Raw genomic sequence first — 25,639 nt, 5'->3', positions numbered from 1 at the left:
AAGACACAGACCAGTAAACCTCATTTTACACTGCACAGATCTTAAAACATATCTGGTTGTGTTAACTCCCCAAACAGAACACACAAGGAAAATGTCTTACTAATTGGTTGTCCTAAAGACTTTCAACTCTAGGTTATCTCAATGCATTACCAGATAAAACTGATAATCCATCATCTTTAAGTAGGACTGTGGGAGAAAAAAAAATATACAGGGAAAAAAATTGTGGAATTGTCAATAGACCCATTTAATCTAGCCCTCTTATAGGGAACGAACCATCAGATATTGCCCCTAACAAGTTTCTCGAATTCATGGAGAGGTTTCCTTTAATTATATATGGAATATTTCATGAAGATAACATGATACAATCCAGTAGTTTTCAGTTATGTTAATCTGAACCCAAATAAGATCTTCTAGTTTGTATTCATAAAATCAGCTTAATCTACATCCACTAGGAAATCACACCGATTTTTCTTAACGCTCCTCACATTTGGTAAGTAATAAAAAAAAACTGAATTTGGCACAAAAGTTGCATTTCGGCACAATTTTGCCAAGTCCAAAACTTATTATTAATGTGAGCCAAAGTGTGACTCCTTGCCAGACACATCTGGATAGTATTAATATTTAGGCAGTGTCCATTGTACTTCTGTGCTGTGTGAAGCTACATTTGCATGCTCTGTACTGTACTTTCCTGTGGAATATAATAGCGCTGCTGGCTAAGTGTCGGAGGAGTTTAGCCAATGACATTGTTAGGCAAGTTCTCAAATATATTAACTACCCCCAAAAGTAAAAATGCTGTGTAAACTCAACTAGGGAGTCAAGATTCCTATATCCCTCTTCTGGTTCATATACCGGTACTTCTCCAGGATTTCATTCGGCCTGATGTTTTGATTTCAATCTTTACAATTTGCATTTTTTTTTCAACAATTATACATTTCTTCTGTATGGACACAATAAAAACATGCTGTGCCATTATACCAATTCATCGCAAGTCATATGTATCTGTCAGGATGTATTATATCAATAACAACTCCTGTACAATAGGAAGCCAAGAAAAAAAGAAAACTATCAAAGGAGCAGTTTTAACTCCAAACATAAATCCATCTTCTATGGTCACAACATCTATTGTTATTTAATTAGAAGCTTCAACTAGTCACACAACTCTCCAAAATCTGAGAATATATTCCTGCAGCGCAAAGTAGCCGCTCTGTAGGAAATTTCTGTACGAGTCTGACTTACCATGACATCTTTAGGTTTCAGAATAATGAGATGCAATGACTTATGAGGACGTGAAAATGCCCAATTAGCAAAATATAACCATTACGGCTATGTGGAAGACATGAATGCTGTACTAAAACACATGACCAACTCTTACATTTTCCTTTGATCGCTTCTGAACACCGGATTTTGGTTGCCATAGCAGAGATGTCCAAAACGAACGTGATTTATACAGAGGATTGTAACTGTAGGACACGGCCACCTTAATGTGAAACATTTCTCATCTATGTGCTGTACAATAAACCTACAGATCGTTCATAATGCGGTTTTTAAGCACTGTACATTACCCATTGTTTGTATTTCAACAAGAAGAAACCAAGAAAGGGGACTTACAAGCCCAAGATCTGTCCCTCACGGTCATTCTGCTAAAATTACAGCAGTAAAAAGCAAAGGAGCCAAAGGCAATGATTACATCCACTTTCATGAACATGCTGTTAGCAAACTCTGCTCCAATACATAAAGAGTCTGGAAAAGGGAAAAGCAGCTAAATGTTTTGCTGAAACCGGAGAAGCTGAAAGAAGCACAAGTGCACTCAGGCACCTGTGCTACATATCTTACAGAGACTGAATGGGTTATCAATTGTCTATACTCAACAGGACTGGTCACGAATTACCCAGCAGCCCTGTAACAAGAGACTGTATCCAGCACTGTACAAATGTAAGAGAGAAAATCAGTCTAAAGAACATTCATATGACATATTACATTTCACCTACTATTCTGCATATAGCACAGCGGTGTACAAGCTGTTACATGGGTGCGCCAGGAGTCCTTATGGAGCTGTCCAAAGGCTCAGCAGGCAATTTGTGTTTCAAATTATTGTACAGTATTAAGAAGATCCCAAGATGTATTGGATTATGAATCCTATTCATTTTTGAGGGAATAAAACGGCATAATAAGTACATCAATGTACCTCCGTTCCACAATAGCTCCAGTTATAAAGGTCTATTTTCCAATACAAGAATTCCCATTTAATTCAGACATGTCATCTAGAACATGCAATGTAATATGGAGGATACATGTTACAGAGCAGGAGGAGAAGAGAAAAATCAATAAATACATTTGTGGAAAAGATGCTTATTCAATAATATGTTTGCTTTTTCTATCTATAGAAGCTTTCATCTAGTCTTTGGGAAATGGTAGGATCTTTGTATTAAAGAAAATCTACCATTTGTGCAGCGCTGCGTCATCTGTAGGCGCTATATAAATAATTATGATTATTTTCTTATATGCATTAAGAGCCAAACATACCTTGAGAATGCTGTAGTGACACTGACGCAGAAACATATCTTGCTTAATCCCTAAACTGAGTGGTTTTGCTGAAAACAATGATAAAATTATAACAATGCCCAGCATAAGCCGAGAATATGTCATCACTGTGTCATGTCCCTAACAGACAGAAGTAATCAACTGCTGCACCATCCCTCAGCTCAAGTTCATTAGTCCTGTCTGGACAATTCAGGCAGCTCCTGTGTATGTGGAGGTAATATCTTTATGTATGGCAGCCAGCCAGCACCCAGCTTTCCCAAGGTCCTGAATTTTATAATTGTTTTTTTCAGCAAAATCACTTAATCAGGGATTAAACAAGATAAGTTTCTGCATCAGTGTCGCTACAGCATTCTCAAGGTATGTGTGGTTCACAATGCATAAAAACAAAATGGTAGATTTCCTTTAAAGAACAGCAGCTATATCTGTATGTATCTATCATACAGATATCATCTAGTCATTGGGGCATTCCTATCCGTTATCATCAAGCCTCCACATACCAGATCATCAATCACCAATAAGACCAACCCAATGAGCATTAGAAATGTACATAAATTAAGCAAAAAAAAAAGAAATACATTTCGTATAAAAATTTATATCACTTTCAGGCCATGTTAATGGGACAATGATAGATTCTATGAAAAGGAAACCTAAAATGCAAAAATAATAAAAATTATTAGGTTCTTAGGTTCGCAAATAAGAAGCAAACAATAGGCAATACCCTTCCTTCCCACCAATGAAATTTACCTATTGTAAGAAATTATACCTCCTAGTAACATTTAGACCTTCTTAAGAGGAGACAGTCTTTGGTCCCCTGCTGTAAGTCAGATTTATTAATGTGTGTTTTTTTGCTTCAGAAATCTGGCTTCAATGTTATATTGGTGAGCAGTCTGCTTGTGGTAAACAAAAATATTGCATAAAGAGTTACTGTTTTGGGCGCATTCAGTTTTTTTAACAGTTCACATGTGCCAGAGGGGGACCTGGATTAGGACGTTTTAGGCAACTTTTTTTTTTTTTTTTTTAAAGTCAGTGGCTTGTTCACACCCACAATTCAGAAATATGTCGCAATGTGCTCTTATATTTGAGTGGCGTATAAAAAGCCCAATGCATCTTTTAGATAGCAAGAAGTCGCAAAAACCGTGATATTACAATTTTCTGCGTTAAATAACTTATAAGTATCGCCTTTTTTATTGGAAGGATCTGATGAGTGCAGGTCACGTTTCTTACATAGATGTTCTATGGGTGTCTATACTGGTCCGTGTATAAGATGAATGGAGAAGGAAAGAAAAATGTATTCTTCTCATTTGATGCCCGTATCGAATCTGCATTTCCAGTTGGGAATACATATATAAAACCTCATCCTGACAAAGTCCATACACTTGTTTGACCATCTGTGATTCATTGAAGCCTCTGCACTGCAGGTAATTGAGCCAAGAAATGCTTTCCAATGGCCATTAGCATTAGTGCTCAGCATGAGAAGGCATTTAGGCAGAGTGATTTCTATAACTACATGAGGCCTCTATCACATTGTACAATTATGTATATGATCATTTGGGATAGTAAATGCAGGAAAAAGATGAGAGAGAGATGGTGTATTTGATTATTGTAAAATCCAAAGCAGGTGCAATGGCTCAAATTCTTCATGCAGGAAACACGTTTCCCTCTCTTTTGGGATCATCCTTTTGTCTGTCATGGATTTTCTCCATAAAGGATTTTATAACACAACCAATGAGGGGGGGCAGAGCGCTCTTCCAGGCACTATATAGCCTAATTACTCACATGGGAGATTTCATTTACTGGCGCTAAGCAGATGTCAGTGAAGGGATTGGAAGAACCTTTTCCAGATGGGATATGGGGAAGACATCTTGCTGCTAACTTTATTGCCTTCACATGACTGACCTATTTCTCACAAATCCTATCCAAACAATAGCAGACAGAAGAAAAGATTTCCTCAGACAATGCATTCACTGTAGGTATAAAACCCATTCAGGAAGAAAGGTTGTGTAGCATTTATAGAGGGTGCACTGAGACTTTCTGAGCCTGACTGTTATACAGTCTTTTCCCTATGTAAGGATTATTCCATCTACCGCAGCAGCTATGGGACTGCCCAAGAAATCCTACACAGCAGACTGCTGAAATCTTATGAGTTATGAGTTTACACGACCACATGCTGACTGGCTGCACACTTGGATTTAATCATAGTCAAAAGCAGGGTCATACTGTATATCGTTTCAGATGTCAGTCTCAGGAGTTAATGGATATCTTTCATGCCGTCAGTAAGGCGGTTTACAGTGACCATACAAATAACACGTACAGCACGTTGGCTGAACCTTTCCATTTCATCAGCCCCAGTTGACCATATTATTCATTTAGGAGTGTCAAAGCTTTTTTTCTGAAAAAAAAATGTGCACCTAAAAAAGGTTCAGGCAGTGGCTTGTTCCCCTCTCTTAGTGCACGCTCAGCTTATCAGAGTGTCCACGTGCTCAATACTATTGGGGACCGTCTCTTAAAAGTGTTTCCGCATCAGGATCGGGCTACCTGCAGTGCCGAGCTTGCTCAGGAATGGCAGCAGGCAGGTGTGAGTACATCTGCACGGACTGTGAGGCGGAGACTCTTGGAGCAAGGCCTGGTGTCAAGGAGGGCAGCAAAGAAGCCACTTCTCTCCAGAAAAAAACATCAAGGACAGACTGATATTCTGCAAAAGGTACAGGGAGTGGACTGCTGAGGACTGGGGTAAAGTCATTTTCCCTGATGAATCCCCTTTCCAATTGTTTGGAACAACTGGAAAACAGCTTGTTCGGAGAAGACAAGGTGAGCAATACCACCAGTCTGCAACCATTCATGTGTGGGGCGGCTTCTCAGCCAAGGGAATCGGCTCTCTCACAGTATTGCCTAAAAACACATCCATGAATAAAGAATAGTACCAAAATGTCCTCCAAGAGCAACTTCTCCCAACCGTCCAACAGCAGTTTGGTGATCAACAATTCCTTTTCCAGCATGATGGAGCACCTTGCCATAAAGCAAAGGTGATAACTAAATGGCTCAGGGAATAAAATAGAGATGTTGGGTCCATGGCCTGGAAACTCCCCAGATCTTAATCCCATTGAAAACTTGTGGTCAATCATTAAGAACCGGGTGGACAAAAAAACCCCAACAAATTGTGACAAAATGCAAGCATTGATTGTGCAGGAATGGACTGCTATCAGTCAGGATTTGGTCCAGAAGTTGATTGAGAGCTGCCAGGGAGAATTGCAGAGGTCCTGAAGAAGAAGGGTCAACACTGCAAATATTGACTTGCTGCAGTAACTCATTCTGTCAATAAAAGCTTTTGTTACTCAAAATATGATTGCACTTGTATTTCTATTTATGACAAAAACATCTGACAAACACACATAAAAACCAGAGGGCAACGGATCAGGTGAAAATATAATATTTGTGTCATTCTCAAAACTTATGGCCATGACTGTACAAAAGAAAAAACAATAGTAATGTAGTGTGAATTACAGTAGTAAAAAGTTTCAATTTTTGCAAATACGCAAATGTACATCTTCGTCAATGGCGAAATAGAGAAGTACATATACCCAAAAAAGTACAGTTCAGTACACTGGGAACAAAATTTATAAGACTATGAGTAAAACAATAGGCAATAACTATTGTGTGCACCTGATGTGCACTGTGATTTTATATATTAACATTCAATAGTATTGGATGTCTTTTACTATCTAGTGCACATTTGTTTCTGCTCTTTGAACCTAATACCTAAATATTTCTATTGTGTGTAAACCTGTAAACCCTGTGCCCTTTGCCAGTCCTTTTCTTTCACAGATCATTACCACATTCCCATCTGACGTAGAGCAGGTGACACATTATGCCAATTTAATAATATCTGAAATCTTATGAAGATTTTAGAGCAGATTTAGGATCTATCTCAATAACTCACAGTCTTTGAGGAGGGGGGGGGGGAATCCAAATAGCAGAATCCAGCTCACTCAAGTCTACATTACAGATTATACGGTTTTACAGGTCAGTATTAATAGAGCCTCGATATTGATATTGAGAGATCTATGAATTCATTAGGTATAAATATATATCTGACACATAAAATACCAATTTCCAGTGAATCTTGAGTCTTAATACATTAAGGACTATTCCAGAAGATGAAGGAATGGAGCTGGCCTGTATGTAATCACACACAGCAACCCACCACATACTTATAGTAATTGTAGATTAGCGTGTGCTTCCAGGTTTCAACAGCTGTTCAGAGTCAGACATGCGTAAGATTAGGGTTTCTCTGGCATCTTGACCTGATAAAGTCCACTGCAGTCCAGGAATGGTGAGCACGAATGCCAGGAATATTCTCCACCATATCTTTGTAGATGCTGAAATAACACTACATTCTGCACTGGCTTAAGATCCATCTAAACATTACAATTCTCATATTAAATTACAAATGTAATGTAATCTAATTTAGTGCTCAGTAGAATTCAACGCTTGTCTAAACAAGAAACCAAAGTCCTATCAAATTAATCCAATTCTTTTAGTTGTGATTAAGAGGTACATATCTACGTCGGAGTGCACCGTGTGGTTAACAAGACAATTACTGGAAGAGCCTTAGATAGAACAACCTGCTCGGAGATGGGCAGCATAGCAAGGGAAGAAAGCCAAAGATGACATCACAGTAAGCAGACAGTATATTTCTTAGCAGAGGTCGCACTAACATTTTTCCAGAAGGGTAATAATACTCCTCTCACCATTTTTGAGGAGTATTTTTAGCCGAGGAAGAGTATGGAATTTTCAGTAATACAAATATAAAATGTTAATAGTTAATAGCCAGCCCCAAACCCCCTACCTCCCCACACTGAGCAGGCTGGGGCTGCCGCCTCTAAATTTATTTCATTTATTTTTGGGGGGTTGAGGGCATAACACTTTTTTTTTTTTACTAGATAGTCCTTCCCAAAACATAATAACAATAACAATAACTAGCAAGATGTTAAAGTTGCTACTTACTGAGCACCAGTGTTTTGGTTCAGGGAGGGCTTTTTTTCAATAGAATGAGTTTCAATACAATGTGAAAACATTGGGGTCTTTGGGGTATTTATTTATTTTATCCCTTACTTGAAATGCCTGGATAATTGTACAAGCTGTCTCCGTCTGTGTCCTCTCCTCCTCATAGATTGTAAGCTCTTGTGACCATTGCACAAGCACTGTCATCTCCTGTGTCCCCTCTTCCTTAGATTGTAAACTTTTGTGACCATTGTACAAGCACTGTCACCTCCTGTGCCCACCCTCCTCATAGATTGTAAGCTCTTGTGACCATTGTAAGATCACTGTCACGTCCTGTGTCCCATGCAGTCCACCCATGCATAGAATCTCAAACATAACTATTTTGTCCTTTATTAAATACATCTTGTGTCAGGCTCAGGTAACCACTATAAATCAATTGAACTCCCTAAGAATAGGTCAATCACACAAACCCGTGAGACCACCACAGCAGACACAGGACCGCCACAGCAGACATAGGACCGCCACAGCAGGCCCAAGTACCACCACACCAGACACAGGACCACCATAGCAGATGGCAACAAACACCTTTGGAATCAAAGGCTCCTCCACTCTCCTTTCTCTCAGACTTTGCCAAGTCTGCTAGTGCGCATGTGCAGCTGTATATATTAGAAATAGAGAGATGGGTCAGGAGGGGAGGAGGAGCAGAGACCCCAGTAAAGGTCGCATGTCCTGTCCTCGTGGTTGTGCTTGCCCCGCCCCTTTTTAGTGTAATGTGATTCCCCTGCTGCTCCCTATATGTGAAGGGACACGGGACAGAGAGCAGCTGGGAGAAGACCGTGACAGGCAGCAGAGAGTGCTCAGGGGGCGTGTCTTCAGCTTCCCTTCTGCTGGCAGAAGCAGAGACCTCTCTGCAGTGTAGTGGGTGGGCATACACGTGACTGCTCTGTGCGCTCCGCTGTCCGCTCTGCTCCTTACAAACTAGCAGGCGGCAGCTGCACATCACTACTGCCGAGAGCCAGCGCTTTTACAAGAAATTCACCAAGCGTATTTATACGTTTGGTGGTTTTTTTGGAGAGTAAATCAGCCTCGGCATGCGTCATAGAGGCTTGTAGAGGCGTTATCGCGATCTCTGTTTCTTAGTAAGCTCTGTTTACATTTGCTCGTGTGTTCATTATTTGTGCTGAGCTCATTTTTTGCCAATAACCTTATACAAAGAGCTGACTGTTGTATAAGGAATATGGATAAGGAACATGGACAGATCAATTGATATGTCCACACGAGTCTTGAATGCTATAGAACCAGAATGACCAATAAAGCTTAATTGCAGACTTGTAATAACTGTTATAGCTGACTACTGTAGCCTGGGGCTTAAGTACACAAAATTACCAGTATCCAGAGGTCCGTTTGTAACTAGTGGTCATCTGTAAATCGGGTGTTCTTAAGTAGGGGACCGCCTGTACAGTCTTACTTCCTTATAGAAATCTTGCATGTTCAAAGACAAGTTAATGAATTTTCCTTAAAAACCCCAAGTCTTTGCAACAGGTGCATAGCCTGAAAATAGTCCTATGGTTCGCTATGAGCAGTACGATGAGGAGGGGTGTTGAAATACCAATTCTAAAAGACATGGATCAAACACCTTTTGCCATTTAGCTCTGTGTTAGAGAACAGCAAGTTGCACAAAAAGTAATGAAACACTGAACAGTAGGACATGTGCATTCAAAAGTTTAGAGAAGATCACAAAGTTTATTTTAGGTTCATCCTGAAATATCACCCACAAGACGCTTAACCACAAGTTTTTGTGCGTAGTATACACATATATATTTTATTTCTCAAATACCATTCAGTGGCAGCAAAAGTAAGACTCTGGCTACATTCCTTGTGTTTAAGGCTCAGGGAGATAAAAGCATGGTATCATCAAAGCACAATACCTTAGATAGTAGCTTTCCTGTCATTGGCTTCAATTGCTAGCATCACAAAATCCATGTTTCATGCACAAAGTGTGCTTTGATCCCTGCCAAGATGCCCCAAGTCATACTGTAATAAGAAGCAGTGATGTGATATGGAGAACGTGTTCATAGCATTTCCCCACTATCGTGTCACACTCCCTGACACACAGAAGATATTAGCACCTGTGCCTTCTCCCGCTTTATGAACAGCGTGGCTCAAAACAGTCTCACATAATCTCAGTAAATGTTATTTCTGTTCTGTTAGATCGGGAGATAAATAAGGAGTTTTCAAGTGAAATAATTTAGAAAATGGTATAGATACAGATACTACAGTTTATAGAGATTGCAAACCCCAACTTAAAGGACATCTACCATCAGTTTAATGGTAGTAGAGTGTCCCAATTAGGCTGCTCGGTCAGTCTAGGGGCTGTTTTACAAAGTTATTATTTCATTAATAAAGATGGCAGAAAACCTGAGACGCTCCGGCTGATGGCGTCGGAGAGCTTCTCGGTTTCCCCGGCTTTTAATTTATGCACGCCCCCGCTGCAAGCCTCCTCGTGGCTAGGGGAGAGCAACCTCTCTCCACGCCCTGGCTCTGCTGTCAGTGGCCGGATTGTAATTCCCAGGAGGGGCATGCACAAATTAAAAGCCGGGGAAGCCAAGAGGCGCTTGGACGCCTCCGGCTGTTTTAAGAAGTTATTATTTTAATAATTTAGATGCCAGGACATCTCTGCCCATTGTGACCTCTGGTGAAGCTCTGTGGATGCTTTTCTGTAGCCCCAGGCTGCAATGATCATCTCTAAGGTATACAGATAACACAGCACCACTTATGGAGTCATGGAAAAAACTACATTTTATTATACAGAAAATTCTTAAAAATTACTCAATAAAATACATTATTTAAAAAAAAAGTTTAAAAATAAAAAAAATTGTAATAAAATACATAATTTTTTTTTAAACTGTCTTTTTTAAATAATGTATTTTATTTGGTAATTTTTAAGAATTTCTGTATAATAAAAAGGTTGTTTTTGCCATGACTCCATAAGTGGTGCTGTGTTACCTTTATATACACCATTTAAATTTTCAACCAGTAGATACCCTGGTACAAACATCAGCACACGTGGTATTTGCTTATTAGGTCATGCCTTCCAAATCTATCTATTAGGTGTCTGTAATGAAGCTTTATTGATAATCTTTGTTGACAGCAAAAAAATTTAGAAAATCCATTTGTCACAGGGCGAAAAAAAATTCCCTGGAGTTACAGTTATAAAGTATACCAGTTCTGACTTGCATACAAATTCATACTGGAAGGATCCACCAGAGACTGGTTGGTGATGGCAGAAGAGCTAGAAGCCTCTTCATCTCTCATCAACACTGAACACATAAAAGGTGGAAATGTGTTCATACGGTATTTCACGTTTCAGTCTCTGCTGGTATTCTTCTCTTTACATCACTAGCTGTTGCTTAAAAACAGTGGGAATTGCAAATAATGGTGCTAAAAAAATTTATTAATTTTCTTTTATGGTAGGGAAAAACTCCTTTAAATTTTACGCAGTTTGTTGTGACCGTTTCTCCCTAGATCGTCACAAGTTGTAGGACAATAATTAGGATGACGTTTTGTTGAGACTACTACATTATTAAGCAAAGCTATGACCCTGCTTCAAGAGTAAAATCGTGTCGAATATGAGGTTTATACCTCTTTTCTGACCAAAGTACAAGCACAAGCTCATTGTAGACTTTGCAGTAAAACTTTTGTTTCTTCCCGTGACTGTTTTTAATTATAACAGGTAGAGTTACAGTACAAACTAATAAACGCAAATATGAAAAAAAAAATTTGTTTGTGATGTCAAAACATTACCCTCCATTAGATCATAAGAACCAACATTTGTACACGTATAGATATAATAATTTGTCTATTCTGTTGCAGCTGCCATTTTTGCAAAACAAAATCTGATGATTTTTTTTTTCAACACAATCTGAAACCATATTTGGCGTCCCTTCAAAAATAGCTTCACTGCACCCGCAGACCAACTGTTCCCCTGTTGCTGACAGAACATCCTATGAACATGACAGGTGGTGTCAGATACTGAACAGAATAATGCCAATATCTCTAGGAGTAGAAATGGCATAATTAACAAACCATGACTCCCCTGGTATCACTGCAGTGAAACGGACATTATTGGGTACTAATCCTCCTAAAATCTGGAACACTTGGTTAACATGTATTCATTTTGATTTAAAGAGATGCTTTCAATATGGCAATTTCTCAGAGTAGCATAAAATGTAGGCTCTCTGACCAACTGGAAACTTGCAGTACATGCTATACTTTGTACAGTGTTACCAGCAAGGCGTCCAACGATATTACAGTCGTGGCCATAAGTTTTGAGAATGATACAAATGTTAATTTTTACAAAGTCTACTGCATCAGGTTTTATAATGGCAATTTGCATATACTCCAGAATGTTATAAAGAGTGATCAGCTTAACAGCAATTAATTGCAAAGTCAATATTTGCCTAGAAAATGAACTTTTTCCCCCCAAACACATTTCAATTTAATTGCAGGCCTGCCTTAAAAGGAGCAGTTAACATTGTTTCAGTGATTGCTCCTTAAACACAGGTGTGGGTGTTGATGAGGACAGGGCTGGAGATCACTCTGTCATGATTAAGTAAGAATCAGACCACTGGACACTTTAAAAGGAGGCTGGTGCTCGGCATCACTGTTTCTCTTTTGTTAACCATGGTTCTCTCTGAAGAAACGCATGCAGTCATCATTGCACTGCTCTAAACTGGACTAACAGGGAAGAGTATCACAGCTAGAAAGATTGCACCTCAGTCAACAATCTATCGCATCATCAAGGAATTCAAGGAGAGAGTTTTCATTGTTGCCATAAAGCTCCAGGGCCCCCAGGACGGACCAGTAAGCACCAGGACCATCTCTTAAAAGTGTTTCAGCTTCTGGATCGGCCTACCAGCAGTGCGGAGCTTGCTCAGGAATGGCAGCAGGCAGGTGTGAGTGCATCTGTACACACTGTGAGGCGGAGACTCTTGGAGCAAGGCCTGGTGTCAAGGAGGACAGCAAAGAAGCCACTTGTCTCCAGAAAAAAAAAAAATCAGGGACAGACTGATATTCTGCAAAAGGTACAGGGAATGGACTGCTGAGGACTGGGGTAAAGTCATTTTCTCTGAGGAATCCCCTTTCCGATTGTTTGGAACATCTGGAAAACAGCAAGTTTGGAGAAGACAAGTTGAGCGATACCACCAGTCTTGTCTTATGCCAACTGTAAAGCATCCTGCAACCTGTGTGGTTTCTTCTCAGCCAAGGGAATCAGCTCTCTCACAGTATTGCCTAAAAACACATCCATGAATAAAGAATGGTACCAGAATGTCCTCCTAGAGCAACTTCTATCAACTGTCCAAGAGCAATTTGGTGACCAACAATTCCTTTTCCAGCATGATGGAGCACCTTGCCATAAAGCAAAGGTGATAACTAAATGGCTCAGGGAACAAAACATAGAGATTTTGTGTTCATGGCCTGGAAACTCCCCAGATCTTAATTCCATTGAGAACTGGGATCATCAAGAGACAGGTGTACAATCAAAAACCAACAAATTGTGACAAAATGCAAGCATTGATTGTGCAAGAATCCAGGTCCAGAAGTTGATTGAGAGCTGCCAGGGAGAATTGCAGAGGTCCTGAAGAAGAAGGGTCAACACTGCAAATATTGACTTGCTGCATGAACTCATTCTGTCAATAAAAGCTTTGTTACTCATAATATGATTGCACTTGTATTTCTGTATGTGATAAAAACATCTAACAAACAAACATAAAAACCAGAGGACAACAGAACATGTGAAAATATAATATTTGTGTCATTCTCAAAACTTGTGCTCATGACTGTTGCTTTGCCGTTCGTCAATTCTATTGCACAATGTAATTTGGGTGTAGACTAATGCAACCACAAAAATAATATCTTTTCCTGCTTTTGCGGCATGGCCACTAATCTCCCTATGGAGAAGCTCCCATCTCTACCCACCCGAAAATGGGCCAGGCTTTGGGGACATTTTTTGCACAGATTTTGTCCACAAGGCCTTATTTTCTTACTAAGGAGCCTATCGATAAGTAGCTGGAGGCTGTGTGAAAGAAATCAGTGTTTATTTGACTACTTTGTGGTGCCCCTAAAGAAGAAAAATTGTTTTGTTTTTTTAAACAACAAAAACCCCCATCCCTGTCAATGCACAGCATCTGAAATACCTGCTGCAACCTATGAACAGGGCTTGTGTTCCTGAAAGAAACCAGTGATGTTCTTTTTATATTTTGACAACCCTGTTTACATCTGAAGATAGATTCTAGGTAGCTCCTCGTTCCTAAGGAAAAGGGAACAATGAAGGGCGACTAGGTCTAACTTTTCTTTACACTATGTTTATCATTTTGCCATATTTTATTGGGAAACTTAAGTTTGTTTGTGTGAAAACTATCACGTCCCTTGATGAGATAAATGTATAGCAATCCCTATGGATACAGTGAATGTATACAGTACAGCAGTCTCAGAAACCACAGATCCAGCACAGTTTATATTACAGAGTCTGAGCACATCCTCCACTAAGGTAAATAGATGTATTTACATAAGTCCTGGAAAACCACTTTATACACAGAATCCGAAATACACGGAAATGTCAGCACTCAATCTTCAGGGTTATACAAGGACCAGAACAGAAGCTTCCACAGACAGAACTGACCATGCGCTAATGGAAGTAACCAACACGCATCATAAAAGGAGAATATTATGCTTCATAGATGAGAGAAATAAAGAAATCTTTTCACTTTTACTTGGCTCTGAAGAAAACAATCTGCCCTTTGATGCCAAAATGACTCCATTAACCATGCTATCAATTCTAGACATCGCAGTAATATTGTTCTGTGATGTGTTGTTAATAATTAATACAGGTATCCATCATAATTAAACCCTCTCAGGAAACGTAGATGCCCAACATCACATGAATCTCACACAAAGCCTGCAGTATTATTAACATCCAGAGTCGCTGCAGAGGAAATTTCATTAAATTAAATCTAATTATTTTGTCTATTGTAAGTTTCCATGATCTATTTTTAGAGAGAAGCGGACAGGGTTTATTTAAAGGGACTAGAAATAGGAAATCAGTTGCTTCTCCATCTGATGTACAATTGAATGTAATATCATGTTACTTCTTCTCATTCACATCAAAAAGGGAGGAGGCTTACTGCACAGGCCTGGTAGAAAAGCCTGTAGATCATGATGTCCAGGGATGGGTGCCCAGTGAACACATGTCCATTCTGTTACATAAAGACATAGTCAGGCTAGGTCAGTGATTTTCAACCTTTATTGAGCCGCGGCACACTTTTTATACTTAGAAAATCCTGGGGCACACAACCAACTAAAATAGCACAAAATGACACTAAAACAGTCATAAAAGGCCTCCCTTTACTAATAAAAACCTCTAGCGGCCTCCCTTTACTAATCAAGAGCCCCTAGCGGCCCCCCTTTACTAATTAAAAGGCCCTAGAGGCCCCCCTTTACTAATTAAAAGGCCCTAGAGGCCCCCCTTTACTAATTAAAAGGCCCTAGAGGCCCCCCTTTACTAATTAAAAGGCCCTAGAGGCCCCCCTTAACTAATAAAAAGCCCCAGCACTAGTGTGCCGCGGCATACAGGTTGAAAGTCACTGGGCTAGGTTATACACCCAATACACAGCCCATGTTTCCTGCTTGAACAGCATTAGCAATGTGAACCTAGACTAGACCACAAGGGTAGTAGTTCACCCCTGACCCAAGGCAAGTCACGGCTGCCTACCTGCCTCTCCCACTTACTGCTGTGTCCCTTGTGTTAAGGAAGGAAGAGGACTAGTCTCCACTGTAGGTCTCGTCTCCACTGAACATTGATAGAGACAAATCATCCCACACTACATGTAAGTGGCTTGTAACAATCTATGTTTATGAAGTCCACATATTTAGAAGTACATGAGAAGAGACATGTGTACTCATTAACCATGGCGTCACATCTGCCGATCCTATTCTGCGGTTGCATAAAATGTCTCAGTATGTCTTCCATAAAAACCTCCGCAAACACATCTGGAAGTATGTATAAGAATGCCAATAAACGGAATGAATTACGGCCGTGCTAAGAGGATCCCAGTGCAAACATTTAGCTGAGAGCAGATTCTGAGTATAACACATTAAAATGCGTCTGCTCATTAAAAAGGAAGACTATGGACTTGCATATCCTCAGCTCCAACTGTGAATACTTCTATCCATCAAAATTCAATGCAACCTGTAATCCAATGGTGAATACATGGAGATACAGAAGATATAAAATCTTGCGCTGTGCTGTGCACTAACCTCTTAATGCCACAGACCTTATTGGTGCATTTCATTTAGATTAAAGTGTACAAAATGAAAAAAAAAAAAAAAATATTTAACTGGGTTGTCTATTTTGTGTCATTCAATTTGAGCCAGTACATATATTTAATGCATTCTGTAAGGGAGCTCGCCATAGTGATGTCTTATTTTATTCCTGATTTGGCTTTTATTGTATTGGATTTATCTGTTTAGCAAGACTGCTATGCACGGGTGCACACACTGTATATGTGGGAGGGGTGACATGTACTAGGTTGGGATAATATATATATATATATATATATAGACATTATCTGTAGCTTATTACCAGAATCTGCTTGTACAAATGTACCCTATGGGAGAAACAAAGCCCACACCACATATTGTGCTAGTGGATCACTTGGAGCCTGGCATGTAATATGCCCATCATTTAGGATTAATATAATGCACTTGATGATGGCGAAAACCGCTTTTTATGTCTCCCTGTTATTGATGCATTGTAATATTAAAGAAGGCATCCCATACAGACTCAGGCAGCACAAATTCAGATTACTATGACTTATAGATTCACTTCTACCCAGAATTGTTCTATTGTGAACAATGAGAACAAGATGGCTCTAGTCCAACTGACTATTTTTCGTGACAGGTTCATTCATTTCCCCTTTCTACCACTCAAAGTCCGGCTTGCTACAAAGTGGCAACATTTTAGAAGAAAATGTTTCATCTCAGATGAATGGTCTTCAGGGAGTAACATGAATCGGCGGCACTACAAAGCAAGAAGGCTGCAAGCAAAGCTGCTCCTGCAAGATTCTTTAAGGGAAAAAAGCTAATTAGACAGGCATAATAAGCCCCATTGGCATTTTCTACTGATGGAATGAAATAATTTTAGAGAACAAAGACAACCGTTAAAAAAAAATACAATACTTCAATAAGCCTGGATTCATACACACGTGGTAACGTTAAAAGCCAATAAACACTACAAAATAATGAGCCCTAAATGTGAGAGTCTCTTTCATACTCAAGGCTTATTAGCAAGTACAAGATTATTGTCTATTGGTTTTACACTTACTGAATGTCAGCTTTATTCTACTGAAGATTATAGTTACACTTAATAAAAAGAATAGCCATAGTTTATTAGCACAACATTATTCCTGCTAAGGTACAGTAGATCGCATACAAATCTACAGTACGTAGTGTATGCTCCCATGCAAGACCTACAATCCACGACTATGTAAACCAAACTATGATCCAAGAGATCAGAGATTGATACTGTAGTTCTTTGGTCATTCAGCACTCAAACTCTCTATCCTGCAGTTTGCAAAGCACATAGACTACAAACCTACAGAATCGCAATTTGCTAAGTAAATTAAATGTACTACATAAGGCCTTATGCACACATAAATGTTAGCTCAGATCTTAGGAGCCAAAACAGAGAGCATAGACTACAAAGTGCAAAGGTAAAATAGAAAGATTTGCCCCTGTTGTGTGTGTCTGCCCACTCCATGTTTGCTCAGTCATCTTGTCTTAGAAATTTTGTAGTCACATATTTACAAAGGGCAGCACAGAGGCTTAGTGGTTAACATTACAGCCTTGCAGCACTGGGGTCAAGTTTGTATTTCTCTGCATGTTTTTGTGGGTTTCCTCCCACACTCCAAAAAAATACTGGTAGGTTGATTAGATTGTGAGCCCCATGGGGACAGGGACTGATTTGGCAAGTTCTGTGTAGCGCTGTGTAATCTGTGTACGCTATGTAAATAAAGGAATTATTATTATTATTACAACTCGTCCATGTGGTGTTTGACCATTTTGTTCAGTATCAAAGTATCTACAGACAACAACCTTCCCCCAACTGCTAACAACTAGTTGTCAAATTATTCATACCTTTTTATGGATATACAGCTATGTAACATAGTACACATGGACCTTAGCTTGCGGCCTGAGAGCAGAACATGTTAATGTGCAGGAAGGCTTAGTCGCCCCGCTCCATAAAAACAATCTGCATACAAGTTATCATAATAAATTACTGCAGATAGCAAGTTAAAAAATCTCTCTATTCTAAAGGGATTATTCAGGAATCAGGATTATGTATTATTCCATCAGAAAACAAGAATCTAAGGGATTAGAACATTAACCCTTACCTTCCAAGAACTTATTCACTAAAATGGATGTTCCCTGAACAGAATGAGCCATTCAGAGTCCTATTCAACAGCCAGTTGCTCATCTAGGACATTTAGCAGCAGGACTCCCAACAAACATCACTTTACTTTTACTTTTGTTCTCTAAACCGAAAGCCAGCAGCTCATCTTGTAAAAAGCGCTGCTCAAGGTGCATAAAGGCTTTCAACCCTAAAGATATGAGCAATCGATGCTCATATTGACCATCACATCAGTCAGCCCTTCCGTGGCGCCTTACAGAGAAAAACAACTAGTGATCGTAAAGTAAATGTAAATAAGGCTGTTTTTTTTTTTTTTTTTTCAATAAACGGCCATTCCCCAGGTTATATAGAAGATCGATTCTGTAGGTTTGTTTTTAAGTTGAATTTGTATTTGGTAAGTGTAACTACAGACAAAGAGGGGAGGAATAAGGATGAGTCAATCTCCTACTGCAGCTCCTCCTATTCATCAGAGCACCGACATGTCCATAAAGATCCACCAAGTTTGCAGACAGCACTAAAGTAGCAGGACTGCTGAACACTATGAATAGTCAGGGATTATTCAGGCAGTAAAGGCACATGAGCAACTTATGTCAAAGGGTGGCCAACACCTATACTAATACATCTTCATTAAATACACCTTTGATAACTCTTACAGTTGATCATCCATAAAGCTTCACCACAGATCATATGAGCAGAACGGTGGATTGTGGAGATCTAGGGGAAGATTCCCATAGGGGCCTTTTTAACTAACTGACACCCTTCTTTTCGCTAAAAATTGTTTCTCTTAGATCCCCATATAATAAACTTTCTAATTTTACCTGGTATCCAGTGATATCTATAGCAAGTCAAGGGGAAGTGTGGCCTCCCGGGGTGACAACATCACAGGTCCTTTGACCTCTTAAAATTAGCAAACTGTACCCTATGCATATATATCTGATCAATGAAATCACAGCAGTCTGCATGGAGGCATGAGATATGTATACACACACACACATTCTTATTATATACACACACACACACACACACACACACACTCACACCCTGGTCACATGACAATGGAATCAATTCAAGGAGGCTAAAGAGCCTGTGATGGAGACCACGCCCACCTGGACACCAGGTAAAATTATAAAGGTCATTGTAAGGGGATCTGAAGGAAACCATTTTTAGCTTAATGAAGGGTGTCAGTTAGTTACTAGGGCTCTATGGGAACCTTCCACTAGCTGCATTTGTGAAAAATGTGGCAAAAGGTTGCCTTTAATTAAAGAGCTACCTTCACAGAAAAATCACCTGCAACAATGTCTGCTTACCCTAACCCATTGCATTGGGCTCTACCTAAACCCAAATCATAGGATTACCTGTGCACACAATTAACTCAAGTCCAAATGCAACTCACCAGTCTCCTGCCAGAGTTTACGGGGGCACATGCAGTTTGCCAATTGTTGGCTGTATCATTTATAACGCAAGAATATTTTTCTGGATTGTTGGAACCATGTCACCACTGAGGACCTCATAGCAAGCACCAGATACTTTCTCAGAAATGCCAAATTTGAATGAGACACCTGGTCATTAAAGCGTTCAGTTTTTCTACCTTGTTGTACTAAATCCTTAAGTTTAATTTTAAAAAAATTTGGAATCTTTTTGTAGTGTTATACTTTCAGCATGGCTTCATGTAGTCTGCTATGACATAGCCTATGGGAAATGGGATTGTATTTTACACACCTCCCATAGGCCAGGCTGTTCCTAAACAAACAGCATTATTCCCACTGTTGTATTTTACTGTGAGATGGTAAATATGTGCTGTCATAGTGGTTTCCCTACAAAACGTTTTCTTTGCAGTAAGGGAACGTGTCTTGAAGCAAAGATTGGCAACCGTGCTCTCAAATACCACAGAGATGATAAAGAGATGACAAACCACAGAACAGTCTCACTGTAGCACAGCTACCATTATAGATTCTGTGCAGAGCTCCGAGCTTGTCTAATGAACCATTGCAAAAAGGATATATCATTTTTTTCCTTGATCTATTTCTCCTCAATTCTCTGGTGAACTTTTTTGTTTAATACCACAAAATAATAATCAAGAAGGAAAACCTCTGGATGTCTGTCACTTATCTTTTTAGGAGATAAACCTTTCTTTGTAGGAGTAAATGCAATCCATAAAGGTAATAAAAAACAATATAGAAGTATAATCAACACAGTCACAGCTTGCCGAACAGACATCCCCAGAAAGCAGTATAGTATTACTCCACTACACACAAGTCACTATTACTCCACTGAAAAAGGGGAACAGTTACCCCTCCTAATGTGGAGGTTTCCATAAATATGGCCAATCCCCATAACAGAACAACGTGGCGCCATCTTTATTCTACATTTCTGCAGTGCTGTTCCTCTGTTACTCTGAGAAGCCATAGAAATATATGGTCATTTACATCATCTCAAAATGATTTTTTTTTTCTTTTTTTGCACAGGTGGAATATTAAAATACTGACACTGTGGAGTACTGTTTGTTATGCAGAAAACAAGCCCTCACACAGCTCTTTAGATTGAATAATAAAAAAGTTAGCTATAGATTTTTGAAGGTGGGTTGTGAAAAAATGGAAACGCACAAACAAAAAAGGGCCTGGTAGTTATGGGGTTAAACAAGGCCCAAAAATATGGTCCTGTGAATGTAACCTTCCTGCTGAAGTAAGGAGGCCACTGCCTTTTTTCTACATAGTGCCAATATGGGATCACACAATTATCTCAGCTAAGTCCCCTACTACTTCTTCTTCCTTCCTTTCACTCTAAATATCAGTGAGAATCGCAGTGATGCCATAGCAACATCCCATCGCCAATGCGAAGGATTTCTATGTTCTAACAATGGGGAATCTCCCTACATCTCAGCTTGATGTTCAATCAGAAAACATATAGGAGCTGAAATAGACATTTCTGTAATTTTGGTGAGTGACAAGGAACAAATATAGTGCATTTAAATTTACAGATAAAAGTAATTCTTTAGCTACGCATCCCTTTTCTGGAGAGAATTATCTAACAAAACATTGTCATGATAGAGAATCCAAATAACAGCTTAGCTTCCTGTGCGTAACAATGCAAATTATGAATAGGGAATGCAAGAAACAGAATATTTACAGGAAAAGAAGGTGGTACTGCTGGTCTACGTTACTAAAATGTAAATCTGTAAACTCCAGAATTGTAGTAAGAAACAAAAGAAAAATACGACTTGTGTACCTACAAGACAACCAGTCATATTATAATTGCCTCAGCTTTATGAAGACTAGTTGAGGAAAGCCCAAAGAAAGGCAATGTTGATAAAAAACTCAAACCTCAAACATTATCCACGTTTGGAAAAAAAAAAAACATACAGGCACAACAAAAAGGAACAAAACAGAAATGACACACATTCTCTAGAGTGGGCTGAATCTATCTGTAACACACATCAATACTGGAGACATCACACTAGTCAGCTCTAGCACTGCATCTCCACAACGGATGCTGAACAACAGAACAACACAAACTGACATTGCCACAGATAGGACAAATGACATAATAGTGGCACATGGGTGGATTAAACATGTGTGACTTAGTAGAATGTTGAGCAAGTATTATGAATCAGTATTCACATGAAATAAAGTTGAAGATTGAGGCTTGCGTGAAATTTTGGCAGGGTCTTTTTGTGCAGATTTTTTTTTAAAGCCAAAGCCAGTAGTTCAAGTGCATTTCTCAATCACATAAATTCTTCTTGGTTTTTGTCATCTCATAAGTTTTAGAGATTGTACCAAGTTCCGTTGTTATCCCCATCCAAAGGATAAGGGATAACAACGTGATCCTTTGGGGTGCACCGGTCGGAGAAAGGTCACAAGAAAGGTGGTACACACACAAACTGGCGAAACAGCAGGATTAGCTTGAATCCGTCCAAATAACTCAACGCTACAGTAATGATGAAAATTGCTGAGCACAGCTCAGTCTGCCGCTCTATCAATTACTGAGAATGGGGCCCCCATTCTTGTGATTGGTGGGGGTCCCTGCAGTCAGACCTAAATCCAATTGTTATCAGATGAAAAAACAATTGAACTTGATTGGTACAATAAAACAGTGCAGAATCCTCATGTAATCCTTGCCAAATCCCCACCCGTAACTGTCTGCTCAGATGAGACTTCCGTATGATCACCAATTCTTAAGCCTCACACGTAAATGTACTGCTCAGATGGATCTACATTAAATAGTTTAAACATATATTGCAGATATAGGGCTAACATTTCATTTCAGATTAAATGTTTTTTTCGCGATTGCCCTGCCCGATGAACGAGGCATTTTGTGCCTACAAGATCAGTACGTGAAGGAAAAACGACATCCATTACATATTATTCTCCCTCGTCTTCACATGTGCAGTGCTTGGAGGTTTCTTACCTTATAGAAATAATAATGGATCTATAAAATCCAGAGAGAACAGAGCGTATGCTGCTAAAAAAGAAAGGTCTGGTTTATACGATTTTATGGAAGTGTGCTAATGTGTCATTACAAAATCACATAATTGTTAAAATCAAGTTAAAATCAAATCTTAAAAAACATATTTTAAGATTTTTTGGTTTTTTTCTTCTAGATTTAGAAAATAAAATCAAGCAGTTTCCTCTCTGACCAGTGAGCACAATAGTCTGACAGCTCCTTCCATCAGGCAGGATTATATTAAAATGTAAGGAAAGTCAAACACTTAAGATAATGATCCCGACAAGTCAACCATATGATCATTTGTAGTAAATGATTGGCCAATCGTGTCATACACATAGATTTGGCCATTCATCGCAAGTAATCATTCATGTCGACTTAAAAGGTCCATTTCTTCCAACTGCTATTTGCCGTGTAAAGACAGCTTAACATCTGTATTATAATTCTAGAGGAGATACAGTAATAGAGGATATAACATGGTTATAGATCCCTCCACCCTCCTTTCCTGAACAATGTCCTGCAATTTATAGAAATTCAAAACAGATGGGCTTGAAAGGAATATACCGTATGTTTCAGTATCTAGATTTCATGAATAGAATAAGTGAATAACAGTCAGATCTAGTAAAGAACATTACTTTGCATTTTTCAAGTTACATGATAGAACTAGTTCCGATTCAAAAGGTATTCCAATATTTTCCACGACTAACTGAGCTTTCAGTAGCCATTTCTACATGACCTTTACTTGTATTCCAGGCCTAAAAATGTTTTCATATAAATCATTATAAAAATTTGTTTCCGTAGAAACCAATTTGCTTTAAAAATTATAGCTAGATAAAATATATTCAAGTATGTGTCACAGGAGCTAAACACTATAAATGTAATCTACTGATAATCAAAGTAGCGGTAATAAAATTCTGTGATAAGATGATATGATGAGACCATATTTTCATATGTTGTAGGGCAGGTAATTTTGAGCCCTTTTGTAATTGGATTGGTTACCCCAATTTTACTCCTTCCTTGCGTATTCTGCAGATCTCCCCCTGTTGTCAGTGATCTCTCATATGGCTGTTGCTAGGCACATTTCATCTTCACAGAGGAGCTGAATATGGAGGGAGAGACGGCCACCTGTCCTCTCTGTCCACAGCTGATTTAACTCATGTCTAACCGCTCCAGCAGTCAGTCATTTGCAGAGAGAAGCCCTCACTAATATAGTAACCAAACAACTACACTTATCTCTCCCTCAGCTTTCCCTACACTTGTATATAAACAAATAATCCACACAGACAAACTGCACATTGATCACAACCCCCCTTCCACCATCACCTCACACTCCACAGCAGAAAATGGCAGGAGAGACTCTCCAAGTCTTCATGCTGTCCCCTCATGTGCTGTGCTTGAGTTTTACTTAGATAGATAGAATATACATAGAATATATACGTAGATAGATATGATATCTGATATATGATATGACATAGGAGATAGAAAGATATTAGATAGATAAATTACAGATATGAGTAGATATTATATAGATATGATATAGATAGAAAGATATTAGATAGATAGCTATGGTGTCATTGGTCAGCAGCGCAGCTTGTGATGAGGTGACAGGAGGCAGGTCTCACTCCTCCATCTTTCAGATTGTAGTTTTTTTGAAAGCTGAAAACCCTGGTTGCTATGGGCCAAAGGAGGTACTAAATGAGGACCAAGAGGCAAAATACTTTGAGGAATGATTCCCAGGGACACTTGGAGCAGAATTATGTTTTTTATTTTTTTTTTCCTCAGAATGGTGGTTACACTTTAAATACAGAAACACAATCCTCCTCCATACATCTTTATGGAATATATTTCTGCAGAATGATTGCCCAAATGTGTCCCTATAGTTAATAGGGGATTTGTTTCTTCCGGGAATGGACTGCACAATACCTCTGAAGGTGCCCTGTGGCATCTGCAACCAAGACAGCAGTGGATCATGAGATATATTGAGACTACATGGACTTAATTTTTCTTTCTTTCAGCACATCCCTCAGATGTATAATCGAAAATGTTGAACTCTATGTCAAGATTTGCAAAATGTTCCTGAGCAATTGGCACTGTGGTAACATGCGTCATCCTGCTGAAGGAGGCCACTGCCAGCAAGTCCAAAGCATGCTAAGGTAGGTGGTAGGAGTCAAAGTAACATGAATGAACACCATTTGCAAGCATGACCCTCAACCTACATCCACCAGGATATTATAAACGTCACCAAGAGTCTGCATGTTCCTAATTCCTCTATTTCTATGTTCCTATCTCATCTGCTTCCCAGTTGACTAAAGAGGCAGAATGAGGGTTGATACACAGGGTACATAGGCATTTTCCTCAGATAAGATATTAAAATTACTTAATTATTAAAGGGAATCTGTCAGCAGAAATTGACCTAATAAACCACTACCGGTATTTTGCTAAGCAGCTTAACACTTTACAGATCGTGTTTTTTTCATGGCCCAGTGCGGTGACATCATTCAGAAAATCATCTTTGAAGAAGGCACGAGATTTTAACATTAAGGTCAGACTTTCTCTTCCTCAGAAAGCCCTAATCACTGTAATTGATGGTCCTCCATCCAGAGACATCACTAACCAGTGCTCCTGAAGTCCAATGTCTGATGTCTCCACAGAGGAGGCAAACAGAGCTCCCCATCTTCAGTGTTAAACTCTCCTTGACTTCATACAATCAAATTACATCTCACTTCAAAGTTGATTTTCGGGATGATGCCACCACACTGGGCCATGAAAGAAACATAAACTCGAAGGTGTTACGCAGTTTGACAGTATGTTTATTAATTCAATTGCTGATGACAGGTTCCCTTTAACCTGGTCTATTCATTCAATTTAAAATAAAATGAAACAAAAATACTGCAAATGCTCAGTCAAATCCAAGTTAAATGATGGCTTAAAACAAGGAAGTATATTACATTTTATTGTTACCACTTGGTGTTCGATGCAAGTTTAAGTAACTTTTATAAACATTGTGTGCTACAAGTTTTGTTGTAGATAAATTTGCAGTCACCATAGATAAACAAAGGGATCATTGCATGACAGGAGTATCAAGGGAACTCATCTCTGTGTGCTTTTTTTTTACATTGTGAAACTTTGTAACCCTGCAGCAGTCATGAAGAGGCCTCATGTGATCAATTGTAAATCTTTCTTAATGCA

The 25,639-nt window shown here is 39.1% G+C and overlaps 1 protein-coding gene across 1 annotated transcript in view; it reads right to left on the bottom strand.

Moving 5' to 3' along the window:
- ENOX1 (ecto-NOX disulfide-thiol exchanger 1) overlaps nucleotides 1–25,639 on the bottom strand; it is a 355,077-nt gene that overhangs the window by 238,844 nt on the left and 90,594 nt on the right. The gene's annotated exons all lie outside the window — the stretch shown is intronic.

This window comes from Engystomops pustulosus, chromosome 2 (assembly GCF_040894005.1).
Source record: "Engystomops pustulosus chromosome 2, aEngPut4.maternal, whole genome shotgun sequence".
Taxonomy (NCBI): domain Eukaryota; kingdom Metazoa; phylum Chordata; class Amphibia; order Anura; family Leptodactylidae; genus Engystomops; species Engystomops pustulosus.
Note: the sequence above shows the minus strand (reverse complement) of the source record. Positions and strands in the feature narration are given on the sequence as shown.